Consider the following 23,861-nt stretch of genomic DNA (forward strand, 5'->3'; position numbering starts at 1 on the left):
GTAACGGCGTAAAAACATCGCCATTGCTAGGCATGACCAACATGGTGTTGGGGAACGAAGTAATTTAAAAAAAATCCTACGCACACGCAAGATCCATCTAGGTGATGTATAGCAACGAGAGGGGATAGAGTTGTCTACATACTCTCGTAGACCGTAAGTGGAAGCGTTATGACAACGCGGTTGATGTAGTCGTACGTCTTCACGATCCGACCGATCCTAGCACCGAAGGTATGGCACCTCTGCGATCTGCACACATTCAGCTCGGTGACGTCCTAAGAACTCTAGATCCAGCTGAGGTCGAGGGAGAGTTTCGTCAGCACGATGGTGTGATGACGGTGATGATGAAGTTACCGATGCAGGGCTTTGCCTAAGCACTACAATGATATGACCGAGGTGGAAATCTATGGAGGGGGGCACCGCAGACGACTAAACAATCAACTTGTGTGTCTATGGGGTGCCCCCTCCCCCATATAAAAAGGAGTGGAGGAGGGGAGGGCCGTCCCTCTATGGGGCGCCTCAAGGGGGAGTCCTACTCCCGGGGGGAGTAGGATTCCCCCTTCACTTGTTGGAGTAGGAGAGAAAGGAAGGGGAGAGAGAGGGAAGGAAAGGGGGGGCCGGCACCCACCCAATTCGGATTGGGCTTGGGGGGCGCACCCTCCACCTTAGCCGCCTCCTCCTCTCTCCTACTAAGGCCCAATAAGGCCCATTGACTCCCTGGGGGGTTCCGGTAACCCCCCCGGTTCTCCGGTAAATGCCCGAACTCATTTGGAACCATTCTGATGTCCAAACATAGCCTTCCAATATATTGATCTTTATGTCTCGACCATTTCAAGCCTCCTCGTCATTCCCGTGATCACATCCGGGACTCTGAACTACCTTCGGTACATCAAAACACATAAACTCATAATACCGATCGTCACCGAACGTTAAGCGTGCGGACCATACAGGTTCGAGAACTATGTAGACATGACCGAGACTCACTTCCGGTCAATAACCAATAGCGGAACCTGGATTCTCATATTGGTTCCTACATATTCTACGAAGATCTTTATCGGTCAAACCGCATAACAACGTACGTTGTTCCCTTTGTCATCAGTATGTTACTTGCCCGAGATTCGATCGTCGGTATCTCAATACCAAGTTCAATCTCGTTACCTGCAAGTCTCTTTACTTGTTCCATAATGCAACATCCCATAACTAACTAACTCATTAGTCACATTGCTTGCAAGGCTTATAGTGATGTGCATTACCGAGAGGGCCTAGAGATACCTCTCCGATACACGGAGTGACAAATCCTAATCTCGATCTATGCCAACTCAAGAAACACCATCGAAGACACCTATAGAGCATCTTTATAGTCACCCAGTTATGTTGTGACGTTTGATAGCACACTAAGTGTTCCTCCGGTATTCGGGAGTTGCATAATCTCATAGTCATAGGAACATGTATAAGTTATGGAGAAAGCAATAGCAGTAAACTAAACAATCAAAGTGCCAAGCTAATGGATGGTTCAAGTCAACTACATCATTCTCTAATGATGTGATCCCGTTTGTCAAATGACAACTCTTTGTCCATGGCTAGGAAACTTAACCATCTTTGATAAACAAGCTAGTCAAGTAGAGGCATACTAGTGACACTCTATTTGTCTATGTATTCACACATGTACTAAGTTTCCGGTTAATAAAATTCTAGCATGAATAATAAACATTTATCATGATATAAGGAAATATAAATAACAACTTTATTATTGCACCTATGGCATATTTCCTTCAGTCTCCCACTCGCACTAGAGTCAATAATCTAGATTACATTGTAATGATTTTAACACCCATGGAGTCTTGGTGCTGATCATGTTTTGCTCGTGAGAGAGGCTTAGTGAACGGGTCTGCAACATTCAGATATGTATGTATCTTGCAAATCTCTATATCTCCCTCCTTGACTTGATCGCGGATGGAATTGAAGCGTCTCTTGATGTGCTTGGTTCTCTTGTGAAATCTGGATTCCTTTGCCAAGGCAATTGCACCAGTATTGTCACAAAAGAATTTTATTGGACCCGATGCACTAGGTATGACACCTAGATCGGATATGAACTCCTTGATCCAGACTCCTTCATTTGCTGCTTCTGAAGCAGCTATGTACTCCGCTTCACACGTAGATCCCGCCACGACGCTCTGCTTGGAACTGCTGTCTGTGTCAAAACCAGCAGATCTCCGTTAGGGGGTCCCGAACTGTGCGTCTAAGGATTGATGGTAACAGGAGACAGGGAACACGATGTTTACCCAGGTTTGGGCCCTCTTGATGGAGGTAATACCCTACTTCCTACTTGATTGACTTTGATGAGTATAGGGGTTACAAGAGTTGATCTACCTCGAGAACGTATGTTGTGGTCTAAACCCTATAGGTATGATGAGTAATGTCATAATAATCTACCACCTAGCCTGGCCTTGGCTTGTATAATGTACCAGAGGCCTAGGATAACAAGAGTCCTAGTCGAATACGCCGGTGGAGAGGAGTCCTTGTCTTGATCACCAAGTCTTGTGGAATCTTCCTCGTGTATACATCGGCTCTCCGAACTGGCCCATGAGCATACGGCCATGGGGGTCCTTGGCCCAATTCAACTGATTGGGAGATGACGTGGTGAGTACCCCCTAGTCCAGGACACCGTCAGTAGCCCCCTGAACCGGTCTTCAAGTTGGGGACGCTCCTCGATTCTTCCAAACTATTCTTCATCTTCGGTCTTGAAAACTGGTTCAACAAATCTTCCCATCTTCGATCTTGAGGATCGCCGAAGTAAATTCGAAGAGTTTACACGTCGGGTATCCGAGGAGCCCCTTTAAGTTCTCGGCGTTTACCAATGCCTTGTTATTTTTATGCCACACCTCGGGTTTGAAGTTGTTCCTGGGCGGCAGCGTCCTCCTGCGTCCGAGCTCCCACGTGGGACTGCATTCGAGGTATCGTTTATAGCCGAGCACCAACGCCGAACCGCTTCCGAGCTCCAACGCCGGAATGTATCCGAGGTCCAACACCGGACTATGTCCAAGATCCAACGCCGGACTGTATCCGAGCACCAACGGCGGACTATATCCGAGGTGTCATAAATCACCTTGGTTCAAAAAAGTTGAAGGAGTTTAGCCGAGCTTAATGCAGGAAATGCCCTCTATGGAGCCAGCCACTAGCGCCCGAGCTTTATGCCGGACTGCTTCCGAGGTGGTGCACCACCCCGATTACGGGCTGATTTTTTGTCAATATTTTTGATTGGTGCAATTTATTCTCTGCCGAGATATATAGCCAGTAGCCTCAAGGTGTGTATCGGTCTAAAACCCGAGCTGCACCTGAAGGATGACATAAGACCGCTGATCACAGTAGCCCCTGAGACTCAGGTTGTTTCACAAAATCGGCCTGAGGATCAACTCCTAGATCGGAGGAATACTTCGGGACACAAAAGCGATGTGCAAATTCCTCGAGACTCAGGGTGGGTGCGGCCGACCAACCTGAGGATCATAATCTCCTCTAAAGCTATATTGCACTTTAAATTTTCTGCATTGGATTGTCAATGTAGTAGCCGCCGAGACACTGGTCGGGTGGCAACACCAGATCAGGGGATCGATATGCCCCTTTCAATATTTGTGAATGATAAGCTCGAAGCCCAGTAGCCCCCGAGACTTAATGTAGGCACGGGTGGCCGAATTAAGGATCGATATCCAGAGTAAAACCACAAATTATGTGTAATGATTCTACGTATCCAAGTACTTTACATCATTAATGCTCAGATCCGCATTGTACAAAACTTTGTTGATCGACCATCGGCTTCAACCTCCTCGGCCAGAAGCCGGGGAGTGTTTTTCCTACTTTATAAAGCCATTATAAGGGCAAAGATTTACGGAAAACAAGGCAATCCGGCCATACGGTTTTATAAACAAAGGTACGCGGAGAGATATGTTATAGTACTTAATGTAAGAAACATCTTCCAAGGAAAATAGTCCCGCTATCGGTTCCTTTCTTTGGGCCGTCATGCTTATCATGATCATGAAACCTCACCTCTGATCATTGTGGGAGGAAAATATTGAGGATTTAGTTCGGGGAAAGTTCCCGAACTCTGTGGTATTAATGAACCAAAAAATTTACTTCCGTCGTGGCCCATCGTCGGCTTCTACACCTTTGTAGATACTATGCAGGGTATCTCCGCAATAAAAAGACAACCCTTAGCCGACGTCTCGGTGCCCGAAGGCGGTTGTGTTAGCGGAAATGAGGCAATCAAATATGCGGGCTTTATAACTTTCACTTAGTCATAGGAGCTTTAAACTAGGGAAGCTAGCTATGAACCCTCAGTTAGTGTTAGACAACATCCAAGGTCAAGCCGTAAACACTTCGGCCAATGTTATGAACGGCCCATCATTTAACATAGTCATTGGATCGCTGACCAATTTACGCTTATTGTGACAGTCAGTTTTCGGCTTTCTCCACTGAGGTGCTTAACCATGTGAGCTGGAAGCACAATCGTAGTGGTTCTCCCTTTGCACACCTAGCCGAACAAAGCGGAACATAGGAGGCAAGCGTAGGAGCCGGGCAACCCAACTATTGACTGAAGACACAATTCGAAACCGATGCATATTTAGCAATATCCGAAAATGTTTTTGCAGAATCTCTAAAGGTGTCCGGCGTTGCACTGCGAGGCTTGTGCTGAAAACACACAAATAGTTTAAAAGTGGCATAAGCTTGGAAAACCAAAAAACGTCAGTAAAAACTTGACATCCGAACAAGATCAAGTGTTCGGTGCCAATCCGAAAATTGGAAAAAAGAAAAAAAATGTGCTTCTACCGTCACTACAAAAAAAAGACACATCCGTGACATTTTGGGCCAAACGAAATTTTTTGTCATACATATGACACTTCTATGACGATAATTGTGACAAAACCCGGTATCATCATAGATGTGGTGGGCTCCTACTTCTATGACAAAAAATCATGACAGAAAATGGGCTTTTTGTCCTGGGCAGGCCGGAGATGCAGCTGCATGACATTCTTTGGGCCGTCCATCACGGAAAAAACCGTGGTAGCAGCGAGGGGGAGGAAAATTTCAGGGAGTTCCCGGTTACGGTGGGGGGTCGGGGGCCAAGCGATGCGCGTTTCTCTCGTACACGTACGCGCGTGTGTGCGAGGCATTGGCTCTAACTGAACCCGAGCGAGGCGTTGGACTCTAACTGAACCTGAGCATTTGCACTGCAGGCTACGCGTTACTGAACCCGAGCGATCGATCGACGGCTGTTAACTGAACCCGATCGAGCGATTCCTTCGCTACTGCTGCTAACTGAAGCCGATCGATGCTGCCTCTGGATGAACAGTGAGCGTTGCGGGGGGGGGGGGGGGGTTGGATGAACAGTTCCCGGGGGGGGGGTGTGGATGAACAGGACCCCGTGGTGTTGCCTCTGGATGAATAGGACCCCGATCGATCGAGCCGGTTGGGGCAGGATGAACAGGACCCCGTGGAGGGCTGGATGAATAGGACCACCCCATGGAGGGCAGGATGAATAGTAGACGGTGGAGGGCAGGATGAACAGTAGCCCATGGAGGGGTGGTTGAACAGGAGCCCATGGAGAGGGCTGGTTGAGCAGTAGCCGGTGGAGTAGCACGCGGTGGAGTCTGGATGAACAGGAGCCTGTGGATGAACATTCGCAGGTGGAGGCTGGAGGAGGTCGACGATGGATGAACACTAGCTCGTGGAGGCTGGAGGGGGTCGACGGTGGAGATGAACAGTATCTCATGGAGTCCCGTTTTGCGGTACGCCACACCCCTCCCGATGAACAGGACCCCCGTTTCGACCGTAGCGCTCCAACACAAGTCCGTTTCGTCCGTTTTGCGGTACGCCACACCCCTCCCGATCAACAAGACCCCCGTTTCGACCGTAGGAGGTTTGTTTCCTCCGTTTTGCAGTACGCCAGACCCCTCCCGATGAACAAGATCCCGTTTCGAACGTGGCCGGTCGAACACAAGGCCGTTTCCTTCGTTTTGCGGTACGCCAGGCCTCGTTTCCATTGCCTGTTCCGTCCAAGCCCTCCCGATGAACACGACGCATTCCGTTGCCTCCCCATGAACATGACGACGACGCTGTTTCTCCGTTCCGACCCAGCAATGTACACGATCCCTGGCCATACGTATGCGCGAGTAGGCGTTCGAGACCCCGCCCGTATGTACACATACGTGGCCGTATTTTCTTTCTTGCACCCTGGCTGTTGTACGTAGGTGTACATGCTACGTGCGCGCCTATACTACGACACGTGCGCGCCTCTACTACGACACGTGCGCGCCTCTACATCGACCAGTATGTACGTACACGTTCGCGACCAGAATGACAACGCTACATACGCTTCGACCAGGTGGGTCCCGAGTGTCAGGCACTTCCTTGCCTGCGAAGATGTAGCTGGTGGGTCCCAGTAGCCATGGGGCGAATCGTTTTTTTTTGCCCGGACGCACTTCCTTGCGGGCGAAGATGTAGCTGGTGGGTCCCAGCAGTCAGGGGGAAATGTTTTTTTCGTGAAATACAGTGGCCCGTCCGGTGGGTCCTAGCTGTCAGGTGGAGGAATCATTATTTTCTGCGTAATAAGGAGGCACTTCCTTGCTGCGGCCGTGGACCTAGCTGTCAGCCTCTCCACGTACAGTCCACGTCCGATGGAAGTCGTTCCTTGACCATGTTGACCACGCCGCACCTAGAGCACAAGGGCGGTGGATGACGGCGAGGCCTAGGAAGGGGACGACACAGAGGCAGGGCAGACTCGGCAGTTGTTTCCCACGCGGAGGGGAGTATGATTGTACGAGGGTTTACTGGTTCGTCTGTCGTCACCGGAGAATGACAGCAGGTGTGGGTCAGTAGAGGGATGGCTAGGCCAGCGATGGGAGTACGGTCGGGTGGTGAGGCCTGCGCGGCAGCACAGCCGGCCTCGAGGAGGAGGGAGCAGGCAGTCCCGCCGGCCCTTGTTTGAGCGGCTGGAGCAGTAAGAGCAGAGATTGAAGAAGCACGACGGCTGTTGGGTGGACATCCAACAGTCAGTGCTTGTGCGTCAACCTTTTTTTAGGAAAGCCTCAAATCTGTGGAAAACAGCGTACAACCCATCTGGCATTATTTCTAATAAATTACAGCCCGTTTGCTAATTCTTAAGGTTTTTTTGGAGCCCATATTCTTTTCGGTGGCATTACAGCCCATATTGTGGCAACGGTTAAAAAATTATACGAAATTTTGCATATTTCGGTGCGGTCCGAACTGTTTTTAATCCCGAAATTTCGACTCACATTCAAACTGATTTTAAAAATAAATGTATATCAATATAAAATCCAACAAATTCTCCACGCATAAAAATTAATGTAATTTAAAATCTTGAAATGAAAAAAAAGATATTTGAAACTAATTGCCGGTTTGATGTGTTTTAAAAATGTACAACCCATTTCTCATTACTGATGGGCCATTTTCTCGGCCAGCCGAATGAAAGCTCTCCTCGTCTTGAAAGATTTGCAGCCCAACAGGCCTGACAAAGCGACTTACTTGGCAAATCACAAAAAAACTGTGCTGTGGCCGTGGACCCAGCTGTCAGCCGCTCCACGTACAGTACTCTTCCGATGGAAGTCGTTCCTTGACCACGTTGACCACGCCGCGCGGAGAGCACCACGGCGGTGGACGACGGCGAGGCCTAGGAAAGGGACGACGCGACAGTGGAAGCCCGCGCACAGAGGACTACGAGGGTTCACTGGTTCGGCTGCGGTGTGAGTCTATCGTCGCCGCAGAGCCTGGCCAGCGGTGGGAATAGTAGGGGGCGGTGAGGCCTCTGGGGCAGCACAGCCGGCCACGGGAGGCAGGAGCATGCGGCACGACCGGCGCTGCTTTGGGCGGCTGGAGGAAGAAGACCAGAGGTTGAAGAAGCACTACGGCCGTTGGATCGACATCGTACGGTCACTGGAGCTAGAATCGTTCATATTGACTAAGTTGACAAAGCCCTTCGTCCCCATCAACTTAGTAGGCCCACAAGTCAGCCTCCCAGCAAGGTGGGTCCCAGCTAGCCAGGGGAGTATTCGTTTTTTTGTGCGTAATAAGGAGGCACTTCCGGTGGGTCCGAGCTGACAGCGGGGGGAACGTTTTTTTTGCGAAATAGAGTGACCCGTCCGGTGGACACCATCAGTCAGGGGGAAACGATTTTTTTCGCAAAATACTGGTGGCCCGTTCGGTGGGTCCCTGCTGTCAGGTGGAGGAATCATTATTTTATGGTAATAAGGAGGCACTTCCTTGCTGTTGCCGTGGACCCAGCTGTCAGCCTCTCCACGTACAGTCCACGTCCGATGGAAGTCGTTCCTTCCACGTTGACCACGCCGCGTCGAGAGCACCAGGGCGGTGGACGACGGTGAGGCCTAGGAAGGGGACAACGCGGAGCCGGTGAAGACGCGGCAGTGGATGCCCACGCGGAGAGGAGTATGAGGGTTCACTCGTTCGGCTGCGGTGTGAGGCTGCCGTCGTCGCAGGGCGTGGCCAGGGGTGGGAATAGTAGGGGGCAGTGAGGCCTCCACGGCAGCACAGCCGGCCACGGGAGGCAGGAGCAGGTGGCACAACCGGCGCTGCTTTGGGCGGCTGGAGCAAGAAGACCAGAGGTTGAAGAAACACTACGGGCGTTGGATGGACATCGTACGGTCACTGCAACTAGAATCGTTTATATTGACTAAGTTGACAAAGCCCTTGGTACGTCAACTTAGTAGGCCCACAGGTCAGCTTCCAAAACGGTGCGCCCTAGATGTCAGGGGGAGGAATCATTTTTTGGGCGGGTGAACCTAGAATATCCGAGATTGAAGAAGAAGCACGGCATCCGTTGGATGGACATCCAACGGCCACTGCTGCTAGAACCGTGTGTTGACTATAAGTAGACAAAGCCTTGCATACGCGTTAACTCTGTTTTTTTGGGACGCGTCAACTTAGTAAGGCCAGAAGTGTGTTGCAGAGAACTTATAGCCCATTTGAGATTTGTAAGAATGTGTAGCCTACTTTTGAATTCTAATGGAATTTACTACAGCCCACTTACAGTTTGTTAAAAGTACAGCCCATTTCAACCAACCGTTCAAAACAGAATTCAATAAAATTTCCCACATTTTGATGGGATCCGAAATATTTTTATCCCGAAATTTCTAGTCAGATTAAATACAATTTCAATATAAATTTATATTACGTAAAAATCCAACGAAACATTGCGCTCGCAACAATTAATGAAATTAAAATTTTCAATATCCAAAAATAATATTTTATAAAGTAATCACGTGTTTGGTGCATTTTTTTAAAGTTACTGCCTAGTTTTTATAATTACATCCCATTTGTTATTTCTTAAAGCCCATTTTCTTGTTAAGCCTAATGCATCCCTCCTAGGAAAGATTTGCAGCCCAGCGGGGCGGAGAATAACAACTTGACCTTGCCTGGGTATTCCTAAAAAAAGTATAGCTGGGCTAGCCATTTTCAGCTTGAAAAAAATTAATATCTAGGCTGGATTTCTGGCCTGGGCTAGACGGGCCACAGCCAGCCCAGTTAATACCTGCAGCAATGTTTTCGTTGTTGTTCACAGGAGAAAAATTAATATCTGGGCTAAACATCGAAAAACTCTGCAGTGCTCACACCTCAAAAACACAAATACTGCTCGAGCTGCTTGGTCCCAGCTGTCGGCCGCTTCTTGTGCAATTCTCTCGTTTATTGACTACTACTACATAGGTTGACAATGGTGTGGGACCGTGATGTCAGGAAACCAGGGGGAAGCAAAATAAATAACTCCAGCGAGCGCTTCCACCTCTGCCTCGTTGTCTCCCGTGGAAACCCCTTTCCTCCCTTTTTTTTGCTCGGGCAAGGACCAATGCATGCAGCACGTCCATGCGGTTATTAGGAAAGAAATAAAAGCGCTTTGCATGCTATGAATTACGATGGCCTGCATGGGTAGCTAATAAGGCATCCTCTTAACTACTGTGATTAAATGTTGTGTTTAGAAGAGAGAAATGTTCTTCTTTTCCACCAATCTGCTTGCACCTAGGTCGTGATGCACCTTCTAGTACGACTTATTCACCTAGACGGAGGGAGTATAGTTTTATACATACATACATACATATATATATATATATATAATAAGGAGGCAATTGCGTGCGTAGGCTATGGACCTGGTGGGTCCCCATTGTCATCCTCTCCAAGTAAAGTCATCTCCTCGCCCGTGCGCGCTTTCCGCCTGAAATAGTCAGCGCCGCCCGCCCCGCTTCCCGGTGCAGGTGATTGCTCCGCCTTCAAACGACAAAAGTGTCGTCCGTCCGTCCATCTGCCGCCCACATTAATGATACGCAGTTGCCGAGGCGGCTACTCCGGTGCCACACGTCCGTCCCTCCGCCCGCCCACCATTGCTATATAAACTGTTGTGCCGGCCATAGTCGCAGTCATCCGCATCCGTTCCCTTTCTCCTGTCCACACCACTACTGCCCACCAGGGCTTCCTCACGCTCCAGTGCTCTTCGGGATGGGCGAACGACGGACCACAAGGAGATGGCAGCCATTGCTGCCGACCGGCTGGCCAGCAGGCAGCCGGAGGACGACGACGTCCCAATGGAGAACATGGTAGTCAACGATCTAGGGCCAACCCCCTCCTCCGCGCCATCCTCACCGGTGCATTGCACCATGACCATCGGCGAGGCCCGTGCCCAATATATGGACAGTGTGAGGCAGATGCGTCAGGAGCAGTTCCGGGAGGCGCAGGCCAACGCCGCCTACAACCACCATCTCCTCCAGGAGCATCTGCAGGCGGAGGAGCAAATCACCGCGGAGCGGGCGGAGTAGGAGGCGCTGCTCGACTCATACCGCTCCACCCGCAAGGGCCACCTCGAGCGCTGGCAGAAGCGCATGCGGGTGGCGGAGGCTGCAGCCGCCTACAAAGAGGCTAGCAAAAAGGGCGATGAAGCGGGCAAGGCGCTGTTTGGCGAGACCGAGGACGAGGCAGAGGATAATGCCGGCTCCGACGAGTCCCCGCTCCACAGGCGTCGATGAGGCCCTGCTCCGCCGAGGCCCCGCGGCGCCAACAACGAGACAGAGGACACCACCGGCTCCGTCGAGGCCCCGCCCCGCCAACAATGAGGCAGAGGTCATCGCCGGCTCAGCCGAGGCCCCACCATGTCGGCAACGCGGGGGAGGATTTCCACTGCTCCGCTGAGGCGCCGCCCGCCGGCAACGAGACAGAGGACATCGCCAGCTCCGCCGAGGCCCCGCCCCGCTGCCAACAAGGCCGCGCCACACAGAAAACGAGGAAGAGTAGAACACGGTAGGTCGCCACGGCTCGGGTCCAAGTAAGGCCACCGCTGCTACCCTCCTGTTGAAGCCAAGCTAGGCGGGTTGACCATTGACGGCCAGTTAGCTTCTTGGCGGCGACATGGAGTCGGGGAGTTCTGCTGGAGAATAACGCTGCTTCTACTTAACTGTTGGTGCAGTTGGCTGACTGACACGGGGGCCCAACAGGCCACATGTCAGTTACATAACTGCACCTGCAGTTAAGTCACTGAAGCTTCTGTTCGGCTCAGCGGGACACAAGTGGGTAGCTTCGGTTAATTAATTATACCTCCAGCGCACCCCTTTTTAGTTGAAGAATGTATGAAATGTAATGAAATCTGGCATGTTTATATGAAATCCGACCGTGTATGAATGAATTTATTTCGATTAGTTCAAATTCTTGTATCACTGGCATTGGATGAACATGCAAAACAATATGTACTAGCATTATTCCCAGGGTGATCACCTCGTTTGCAGCAGTTTCACATGTACTCCCTCCGGTCCTTTCTAGTCTGCATACAAGTTTTGTCTGCAGTCAAAGTATCTCTACTTTGACCAATCTTATACAAAAAAGTATGCACTTTCACAATGTGCGAAGTAAAAAGGAACAGAAGGAGTACAAAGAGTTTGAGCAGGTTTTTAGCATTTCTGTACATTGCAATCAAACACACAGGCCTGGCAATTCATAGAGAACATTCAAAACAATCGATGATTCTGCATCTCAGCGACTCACATGTCAGAGGCAATATTTACTTCACAACTAAAGAATAAAGAAAAAATTGATCGACGCTGCTGACAGCAAGGGCGTCCCATTTGAAAATATCAAACGCATGTCTTGCTAAAATCAATGAGCAAAATTTGACAAGGTTGTCCCATTCCAAAATATCAAATGCATATGATTGTGGAATGGGCAGGGTTTGCCATCAGTTCGGACATTGACATGGCACCTCGTGCTAAATAAACCAGCTGTTCTTTTTGTGCAGTTCCACCAAAATCAACTAAATTCGCGCGTAGCTTGTATGATTTTGCCCTTATATGTTGCAACGCCTTGAACTTATAAGCACCTCCTTTCTTGTGGTGGAAATGAATGAGTCGATGTATTCATGAACATTTTGTGTAGTTCCCATTGAAATCAAGCTGAGCACCCATGTTTGCACAAATACAAAAAAGTGATTAGTATAGAGCAAACTGTACTATGAATTGACAGTTTCAACAGGCACATACATGGTCCATGTAGAGCACACTTTTAGAAAAATGGAACTCACCAGAAAGAATCCTAGAACAACATTGTACTCGCACATCACAACAAAAAAATGGAGATTTTGTCAGTCCTTCTAAGCTGAAGTTAGTTTGGTCTTGTGGGGAGTAATGTAACCATCCTTCAACTGCTCCTTCTGATGATAAGATAGACAGGGCTTGTTCATCCTGCCATAATCGGAACTAGTCACTTCACGTACTCCATATTCTTCTTAAGAGGAAGATGATCCTGTTGTGCAAGGACAAGAGGACTACTAAATGCTAGCATCACTGTTTGCTCGAAAAAAAGGAAAGGAAATATTTAAAACAGCACAGATGAAGCACTTCTCAAGGACAATACCACTTTTTCATGACAGCATCGGGAGTTGATTTTTGTTTTTCTTCCCCTTGTTCTTCCCCTTCATCACTTGGTTCAATAACAAACAAGCTTCACCTTCAATGTAAGATTTGGCATGTCAATTAGGGAGCACAAGTATAGTACTAAACTTAATTTTCTGATGAAAGTGGCAAAATACAGGCCAGCAGTTGTGAAATATCCTTATCTTACCTCAATGGGATATTACGGTGCACATACAGATTGGAAGTCTTGTCTCCATTTGTGCAGTTCACTAAAATCAAGCAACATTATCGTACAAGTAGCACAACATATGAATGCACACTGCAGAATCATGTGAAAGAAGGCGAGTACTGACCTCTGATGATGCGGAATTCAAACAACTCACAAGAAGAAGATCTGAACCAAATTCGCCTTAACGGATAGGAAGTAAGATCTACTCTTGTGCAGTTCCACTAAGATCAAGCAATCAAGCAACGTTGTCGGTGTGACATTTTGGTTGAACTGCACAAAACACTCTTAAAACAAAAGTGTTTTGTGAAGTGCAACAAAAGGTCACAATGGCAACGAGGTGAAGCAGATAACCCTGTTTACACAGAGGTGCAAAGGAAACAATTACTCCCTCCATTCCGGTTTACAGGGCTTATCAAAATTTTAGTTTTTCCATTTTATAAGGCTCAATTTGGTTGTTCCCCATCACATGTTCAGACTTCAAGGTGCATTAAATCATTGCATGCAGTATTAAGAGAAAACTGACCAATGCATGCATGCATTGCAATTAATGCATTCGCAAACATAATTTTTTGAGGAAAACAAGAGCATTAATTGGGTGCTTTTGCAAACTACAAAAAATATTCCACCACTCATCATCTACCTTGGTTGGTGAGATTTTTGAATTGAGCCCTATAAACCGGAAAGGAGGGAGTAGTGGTCAATAACGATGGATGACATAGAAGCCAACAAAAAGAAGCATCTACCTTATCTAAATGGGAAAGAAAGCAAGACAGTAGCATTTTTCAAACGGTGGCATTGATTAATATTAACATAGAGATTATATTAACAATAAAATTCGTTAAACATGTAATTTTCTTTTAACTGTGGCATTGCATCAATTTTCCAGCGGCATTTTTAGAGCCTGTTTGTTTACAGGGACATTTTGGTGTAGGGACTAAAAAACTCCATGTCAGTCCCATCTAAACCAAAGAGGAGGGACTTTTAGGGACTAAAAGTGGGCATTTGGGACTAAAGAAAGAAGACCCCGAGGGAGTCTTCTTGGGACTTTTTCCAACAGTTTCCCCTGCCACGCATCGCACCTTGTCTCTATTAGTTCATTACTAGGGGTAACATGGTCTTTTAGCATGTAATTTTATAACCTCTAGTCCATGTTTAGTCCCTGGAACCCAGCAGGTAGGGACTAGGGAGTTTTTAACCAAACAGGGCCTTAGATTAACAACAACTAATGAGTTGCACGGGACAGTGGACGCACCAGCACCATGTGCATCTACCGATGTACTGTGGTCATGCACAGTTTGTTGCAACAAAGAACAAGAAACCAAGGAGCATATTTGTGTTGGTCCCAGTTTTGTTACCTTTAGACGCCTTTCCCTATGTGAGCGCAGCAAATCTAGTCCTGCTCAAACTCTACAGCCTTGTCCCTTCCTTTCCTTTTTGAACTAGTACTTTCGCCCCTTCCTTTCCTCTTTGAACCACTTCCTAGATTTATGTGATACAACTTTCCCAACTACTTTCCCCCATTCCTTTACTCTTTGAACCACGTCCTAGATTAATGCTATACAACTTTCCCCCTTCATTTCCTCTTTGAACCACGTCCTAGATTCATGCTATATACAACTTTTCCCACTACTTTCCCCCACTCCTTTCCTCTTTGAACCACGTCCTAGATTCATGGTATACATGCAGCTAGAGCAATGCATGTGGAGTAAGTAAATTATAACTTAAGGTTCTTGGGGCGTGGTTCGGTGGGCGACGGGACGGCGGCGAAGAAGAAGGGGTCGGAGGCCCTCCCGCGCCGCCGCTGGGTGGAAAGTGAACAGCTGCGCCGGTAGTCCCTCGCCGACGGCGACAACGTTAAGCCTCCTTCCCTTCCCAGCGGACGGATGCTGCCGGCTCTTTGAGTAGCAGTGAGGGGAGAGAGAGGCCAACGAAGTCTTGTTTAGTTCTAGAGAGGGAGAGAGAGTGTGAAGAGAGCAACTACAAGCGCTGAGGCTCCAGCGGGAGAGGGCGAGAGAGTGGGCGAACAGGCTAACCAGCTACACAACCCGCCCATTATGTTCAACGAGAGGGAAATAACCTTTTATACATTCCTGCATTCGTGTGACAAGCATGCCGTGTTTTTTTGTGTGCGTGGGAGTCATTGGGATTTCAATCATAATCGTGTCATGTGGCTTTGCTGGTAAGACTATCCACAGTGGTGCAAAAATAATGCAGCCTTAGTCACCTTACCTCTCTCCACGTAGTATGTTGGGTCCCACCAGTCAGAGGGTGAAACAAACAAATTAATAAGAAAAATTAAAAGCGACAGCGGTGTATCTTACCTCACACATCTCGCTACTGCTCGGGAACACTGTCCAATTGATCCCTCTGTTTGCTCATGTACTATTTTAAGTGAATCCTTATTATAACATGCACACAAATTTTGGCCACATGTATTCGACTTAAGTCAGTGTGCCACCGTATCTGGTATAGTTACTACTACCTCCGTCTAGGTGTAATAAGTCACGTTAGAAGGTGCAACGGGACCAAGGTGCGTGCGTGTGCGCGCGCGCGCGTGTGTGTGTGTGTGTGTTTAACACCATGTGTGTGTTAGAGAGAGCGACATATCGACCTACTCCTATAGAGAGATGTTGTGTAGTGTACGATTTTAGCCGCGAGAGTCGGTGCATCCTCTCGTTTCCGGGCGTGTCCGGTTGGGACATGCGGACAGCTGCCACGCCTGCTCCTGATCAGCCTGGCCCACCCAAAGCCCCTCCATCTCCCGCGCGCGCTTCCCGCCCAAAACAGTCAGCGCCGCTCCAAAGAATCGGTGCCGCATTCATGCCTGGGTAGAGCAGGCACGACCTCTCACTGGCGCAAGAGTGATGGTTGCTTCGTCCGTCCAACTTACTGCTGGGTCTATGTGATTTGACGGCTCATTGGTCTTTATTACTGAGGTGGTAGGACTGTTGGATGTCCCACGCTTTCGGCGAAAGGAGGTATACCACTACTACTAGATTACAATTTTCTCCATTCTTACAGCGGAGGCATGCAAGAGCAGTGAAAACACGCAGGCTCAGTGATTACATGGCCCACCTCACACTACTATCACTTTGCGACACCTAACTCTTTACATAGTACTCCCTCCGTTCCTAAATATTACTAGATGAGTCACCGCGCGTTGGCGCGGAACAACGGTATATCTCTCTACGCAAAATTATCAATTTCATAGAACAAAAAAAAACTCTATAACCGCATGACAAATGTGGTAGCCAAACTAAATAAACTCCCATCATCATTTAGATCATCCGACGTAAGGAAAAAAGATCAGCCAACTCCTGAACTCCTAGTGCATAATGGGATTATATTTTTCTTTTTGACATGTTAATGGGACTTAAAAGCTCACTTACATGCATGCTACCGGTGCATACTTGCATGCAGACATGTTGATGTGATTTAAAACCCACTCACATGCATGTGGCACGGTATTTCTGCATGCTTGCATGTGTCTTAGTGCGGAGCCTCTCAACGTCAAGATCAGATGGCTATTATGGACTGATTTACTTCATCTAACGGCTACATCAATTTTTATGACGTGGCTCAAGGAGAGGATAGAGAATTCCTAGTATTGGGGGCTAGCTATTACTAGTAGATATAAGTCTTTGTAGAGATTCCACTACATACGGAACAAAATGAATGAATCTACACTTAAAATGCATCTATATACATCCGCATGTGGTTCATGGTGAAATCTCTACAAAGACTTATATTTAGGAACGGAGGAAGTACTAGTATAGTACGTACTGTAATTTATCAGCGAGATAAATTTGTACAATGCTATGAAGCTTCCAGCTTCTGTTACATGTATCTTGCGTCCAAGGTTGCCCGTTGGAACATTTCATCAAATACAAAGGAGACTAACATGCATGCTATTTCATCTCAATGATTGACAGATCATAGCAAATATGTACTCCCTCCGGTCCAAAATAAGTTTCTCAACTTTGTGCAAACTTTAGTACAAAGTTGTACTACTACTAAAGTTGACACTTATTTCGGAATAGAGGCAGCTAAAGAAAAAAATGATCCATGCAGTCCCTAGCCCTTGAACCGTGAACCCTAACCAGGTTTCAATTTTCTGGCAACGTTCGAGCTTCCTGATGAATGAATTTTGTAACCTTTTGACCATCGGATCATTTTGTGCAGTTTCACCAAAATCGAGATGAGCATCCCTGTGGCAAAGAAGTTGAACAAGCGTGATTAGAATAAGATTACTGGGACTAGTTGATGAGACATAAACTCATCACAAATACAGTACGTAGAAGCCAGTAGAGGTATGTGAGGGGCAAAGAAGTAGAGAAATATCCACAGGGAGTGATGTGGGCAGCTGGAGCAGTGGTGCAAGCCGGCTATAAAGGGAGTTGTACCTGAGGGACGTAGCTCAACCTTGAAGAGGGCGGCGGGAGGCAGCAACTGCCCACGTCGCGGCAGTGAGCAAGGGATGAAGGCAACCGCACCGGCTTTGTGAGAGAGAACGGCGGGGACCCCTGATCGGGACGTGCCGACAGTGGGTTTTCGCCTTCGGCGACGGCCACCGCATCTACACTAAGCATCCACCCCTTCCCCAAGCGGACGTGATCCGCCGGGATGTTAGAGATGTGGCCACAGTCGTTTTGTGCGAGACAGTGTGAAGAGAGCAACCCCAGCAAGCAACCGTGTAGGCTGGCCCGTCCTGACTATGTACTCCTTTTCTCTCCATATGAACCTATCATATTGCGTACGTGCCACTGAAGAAAAAAAACTTTATTTATAAATGACGTGGCACCTACTACTCGTTCTCCTATAACCTTGCGCTTGGCATCTCCAAAATATTGACCTTGCGATTGGCTCTTCGCCTCTTCGGGAAGTCGAGCAATAATGGTAGTGCAGTATATATCGTTCTGGCTATATGAGACCGAATGAATTGCTGCACGTCCACCACGTGGGCGAGGGTCGAGGGGCGAGGGAGAGTGCTACATACGGAGCAAAATGAGTGAATCTACACTCTAAAATACGTCGATATACATCAGTGTTTGGAGTATGTACTAGTAGTTCATATTGAAATCTACTAAAGGACATATATATTCCAAACAATATGATATAATCTCTATAACCAAGGTAGTAGGGACGAGGAGTAAACGGAGGGAGTAGTAAATTTTTCTCCTCTTTCTGCGAGCCACCGCGCGCATGGGCGAGGGAGCGGGCGTAAGGCGTAGTAAGCAAGCTTCACCTCATCCTGCGAGCCACCGCGCCCGTGGGCGGGGGAGACGGCGTACTAAGTAAGCTTCTCCTCGTTCTGCGAGTTGACGGGACACATCAAAAGTACTCCAGTGTATAGAGCCTTGCCTCTAAGGTAGGCCCCACATGGTTTGCCTCTTTTTTTAACAAAACATGTCAAGTCGCGATTTGTTTGTTCACCCGTGGTAGACGATTCTCCCTCCACCAAGTGGACAACCAGTACACGTGCCAAATTACCACATGGGCTGCCTTTTCGTACAGAAATGAGCTCCACCGTGTACCCGCACGGGTGTGGTTGGGAAAGAGACGGGAGTACGTGCGCCGTGCATGAACCTCTTCTCTTTGTGCATGTTCCCCACCTACGTGGGTGTGTGTGAGAGATACAAACCGCGTTCGTGAGTGTTTTTTGTTTTGGGGTGGGGGTGGGGTGGGGGTTGATTTCGTGAATTATTTGTGGGAATATGTGTCGATGACATCTCAAACAAAATTTTGCATGCAATGTGTGTGAAATGGAGGCCTATCCATATCATACAAAGAGGGTCGGGCAATCTACGAGAAGAGAGGGAGGGGTCATAGCTATCGATAGAGTCGAAGAGAGGATCAAGTGGGTGGGTGCGAGATCGATGAAGAGAGCCATCGAAATTGTGTGTGTGTACAAGTCAAAGATATAGGGCGACTGGCCTACTGAAACGTTAGAGGGCACACGTCAAGTTTGTGTGTGGCAGGGAGACATGACTAGAGCGCTCAATGTATCGGTGTGTGTGGGGGGGGAGGGGGTGGTGGGAGGGGTAGGCAGAGGCCTAACTATAGAGGTAGAACGACTCGTATATGTGTTGAGAAGGAGAGACCCATCTATGTCTTGAGGGAGATCGGTCGACATCCATACATAACTGAAGGACAGGAAATATGATGGGAGAGAGATATAGGAGAGAGAGAGGGAGGGAGAGAGAGGGAGAGGGGTAGAGTGCTGGATGGGTGATGGAGTTGCTTCTCGAAGATGGTGGGAGAGGCCTACTAGACAAACTGACGGTGGAACTGCAATGTTATCAATAAGAGTGGGGATGTGTTTCTTTGTGTGCCTATGCGTGATAGATCTGTTGGGACGCATCCATGGATGATGAAGGGGAACCATGTGTTTGGTAAGCAAACATAACTAGATCGGTAGATCAATTGTTGTTTGTCGGAGGAAGGGAGAGACACAACTAATGAGGTAGATCGATTGACGTGTGGGTAAAAACGAGTTATAAGGACCTAGCTAGCTATATGTATAGCGAGAGATCAGTCGGTGTACGTCCATTTGTTAGAGGCTAATAAGGCCCAGCGAGACGGATAGACAGAGAGAATGGAGCTAGGAGGTGGTGCGAGAGGCCCAACTACTAGCTAGATAGGGGGAGGAGTGTGCGGTTGTGAGAGAGCGATGAAAAGAGGGGCGAGAGTTTACACGTGTGTCTGCCCGTATAATAGACACGAGGCAAGGACACATAAAGGAGGAGATTGAAGGTGTGTTTGTATGTTGTAGGAAGGCATCGCTTGAGAGGTTTATCGATCGGTGTGTGTCGGAAAGGAGTTGTGGAGACTCTGGGAGAACGACCTAAGGAAAAAAATGAATGTGCCGGGTGGATAGAATGCCGAGGGAGGGGGAGGGCGAGGAGGGCGTGTGCATGCACGAGAGAAAGTTAGTGGTAGCTACAAAGGTTAGAGGATTGTGTGGGTGTAAGAGACTAACAAAGATCATAATTTGATATGAAAGCAGATTCATATATTTGAATAGGAGATCATAGTGTTCTAAACATTGCATGCATGAATATAGCGGTGATACACGTGCTGTGCACATGTTATACCATAATGTGATAATGCATGGTGTTTGCAACTTACAGCTAAATGCCGAACAATCTAAACCATACTATACATCAAACAGTCTCACATTTTATTTGAATTTGTGATAATGTGTGGCATTTGCAGCTTACAACTAAATATCGAACAATCTAAATAATACTATATATCGAACATTCTCACATTTTATTTGAATTTGTGGTAATGTGTGGTGTTTGCAACTTACATCTAAATACTTGTAGGCATATGGGGCGGGGCACCATACATAATGTGATGAACACATTATACATATGAGACATGGTTTAGATTATGAAGATCTAGCTAGAGCTAGAAATGTAATGTGATTTGAAATCAAAATAAAGTGGATTCAAAAAATCTAGTTCGAGTTCATATAGTACACATAGTTCATATGTAACTCGAGACTAATCATGTAGTGTGTTGTGAAGATAATACACAAACGATGGTTTAACTTGACAATAATGATGATTGTAGATCTTATTAAAACAGAGAAACGAATTCAAATGCTTTGACTTCACAACTATCATTACTGTAGATCTTATTCAAATAGAGAAACGAATTCAAATTTAGTTCATATTGAAGCGGTAGTATATACGTTTGGAATGCACTAAAACGTTCATTTGAGTAGTAGGTTGCATGCATTATACACGTAGCGAAATATTTTAATTGAACATAACATGAATTCAAAGTTTTGAATGACATTTGTAGGGCGCATTGATTTGGTACAGTACACGTTAGGCTTGTTTGGAAATTTCAACCCGCGCCTTGTTAGCCTGAAATATTTAAGATATATATTTGTCTCGTTGTGCTCCCACAACTCCCTCCATCTCAACCCGCGCCTTGCTATTCCAAAATTACAACGCGCGCGAAAACTCCCACCTCCTGTGAAATCCCGACACGTGAAATGCCCGTGGAACCCCTAAACCGAAAGAACCGCCTCAAATCGGTGGGGGTACTTTCGTAACTTACCCCACATTTCGGACAAGCGCGTCTCTAAGCCATGGTTCCCCACTGCCATCCCATCCGCCCAACCATTCGTACACCGAGGCTGCGAAAACCCGCGACGAAACCCCACGCCCTGCTCCGTCCGCCACCCAGCCGGAGCCTCTTCCCCGACGACGTCGTCCACAGCAACACCTCGACGTCCCTCATCCACCGTACCAGATGAGGATTCGTCGTCGATCTCATCGTCCCGCCGGTTCAGCCACATCGTCCTCCACATCCAAGGAGCTGCCCCGACGTTCCCCTCATCTTTCGCGCCATCTCCATTCCCACACCGCCGTCTTCACCTGCACCACTGGAAGAGCATCATCATCACCGTTTCCTCGGATGAAGCTGCGGCCTAATCGGCGCCACCAAAGAGGTTGTACACTAATTGACGCATTTTCTTCTTGATTCGATCTCAGGGTGCTGCCGGCGCTCGGTCCCGAGCCGACACGGCGCGGCTCCATCCACGGCGGCGTCACCGGCCACTTCCTCCACGGCGTCGCTCCCTCGGCGGCGACATCCACATCAGTAGGACCTGCTGCTGCTTTAGCTCTCGCTCGCGCTGCTGCTCTGCTCTTTCTCTCGGTCCCCTGCCTGGTCTGCTCTTGCTATTGCTCTTGCTCACGCTGCTGCTCTCGCTCTTGCTCTTGCTTGCGATGCTGCTCCGATTTAGCTACACTTCACTCCGATGCCGCCGGGGTGAAGGAAGAACCAGCCGCAGCGGGGAGGGGGGCTCGCCGAAGAGGTACCCCACTATCTATCTTAGGGTTCAGGATGGGGCGGTGGTCGCCGACAGTGGCGGGGCGTTGGCGGGGCGGTGGCGTGGGGATCGCCGGAGAAAAACTCGGCACGGGGGGCCTAGAGGGATGGCCGGGGCGGCGGCGGACCGGCGGTGGGGAGTGTTTTTGGGGCGGCCGGGGCGGCGCACCACGGGCGGTGGGGGGCTGTTGTTTGGCCGGCTCAGGGGGGTGGAGGTTGAAGATGAACCGCAGGCCCTTGATTTCGTATCCAACGGCTGCAAAATCGACTGACCAGAGATGAAAAAGTCAGTCGACCGACGTGTAGCCCCACCTTGCTAGTGTGTCCAGTTTCGACAGCAAAATTCAGTTTCGACAGCAAAATTCAGTTTCGACAGTTAAGTTCAGTTTCGACAGTTAAGTTCAGTTTCGACAGTTAAATTGAGTTTTGACAGTTAAGTTCAGAGATGAGCAGCTGATGTATTTTACATCTAGCACTTTGTGGTTATGTATTTTTAAGTCATGTATTGGAGATGCTATTAGAATTCCACTCAGGTTAACGTTGTTCGTTGTCTCTCTTGTCCTGTTTCAGCCTTAGCGTCGTACAACTCACCGGAGCTGCTCCAACAACGAAACCCTCCATCACAGCGGAGCAGTACCTCGGGCTCCATCTCCAGACGCCTAAGATCTTCTTCCCCTCCTCCGACAGCCAAGTCAGCCGGAGCATCCTCACCGGCCAACCCAATCACGCTGAGATCGACATGGCTTCGCCAAAGAGGTTGTACACTTGTTGCATCCCTTTTTTACTCTACATGTTATATATATTGTCCACTGAGCACACTGATTTGTTCCTTTAGTGTCTCCTTGAAAGAAAAAATGTAGGAATTTTAATTTTCACTTGTCCTCCTTTTCAAATTCCTATTCATGAAGCACAAGGCTAAGAGATAGTAGCATAATAGCATTATAACCGTACATTTTCTTGTGGTTTGACTAAATCTCACCATGCTTCTTTGCATCCTGTGATCTTCCAATTGTTGTGAATCAAACACCCAGATTGGCAGAAATCCTGTGTTTTTAAATTCTCTGTTTTGCACATGCATTCCTATCCTATTCCTGTCTATTTCCTATCCCTGCATTGTTGTAATCCTCCAATTCAAATGAGCCCTTACAGAATTACTTCTCTTACAGATAGTTGTCAAAGAAAACCTTGCGTGGTTTGTCCCGCTCCTGCTGCGCCGTCGTCCACCCCAGCTCAGCTGCTCCAACGACAGAAGGGTCCAACACAGCAGGGATCCAGCCTCCAGACTGTCTTTCACCGCCTCAGATCTTCTTCCCCGCCGCTGGTAGCCATGAAAACTGCACTACCATCATCAATTGAGCAGATGACCTCGAGGTCGCACTCTTTCGTGTCTTCTTACGTTATGCATCGCTTAATATTACATGCTACTTTATCGTCCTGTTAACCGATTAGACTCTGAGTCAGCTCCAAACTAATGGTCAAACTTGAGCTTTTAAATGGTTGTGGGGTACATATCGGGGCCGCTATCAATAATATCTATCTACTATCTGGTTAATCTCTGGTGTCTACTATGAGTTTCATGTTGGGTGGGAAACAAACAGTAAAGAAGCCATTATCTGTATTTTTTAACTGGAGCCATTATCTGCCTGCTATTATTGGTTTTGGGTCTATCCACAGGTTGCTACCATCACTCTAGATTTCTGCAGGCACTCCTTACATAATCTCACTATGTTTTATTCGTATGCATGATAGTTATTGTAAACAATGGAACTGAACATGTAGAGCAAAAGAGACGAGCCTTGTGTGGCAATAAAATTTCATGTAGACGTCGCTCCATGGTAGGCACAAAGGCAGCCCCCCCCCCCTCCATGCATTTCGGA

The sequence above is a fragment of the Triticum urartu genome, chromosome 4A (assembly GCF_056163025.1).
Source record: "Triticum urartu cultivar PI428250 chromosome 4A, HENAU_Tu73, whole genome shotgun sequence".
NCBI classification, from domain to species: Eukaryota; Viridiplantae; Streptophyta; class Magnoliopsida; order Poales; family Poaceae; genus Triticum; species Triticum urartu.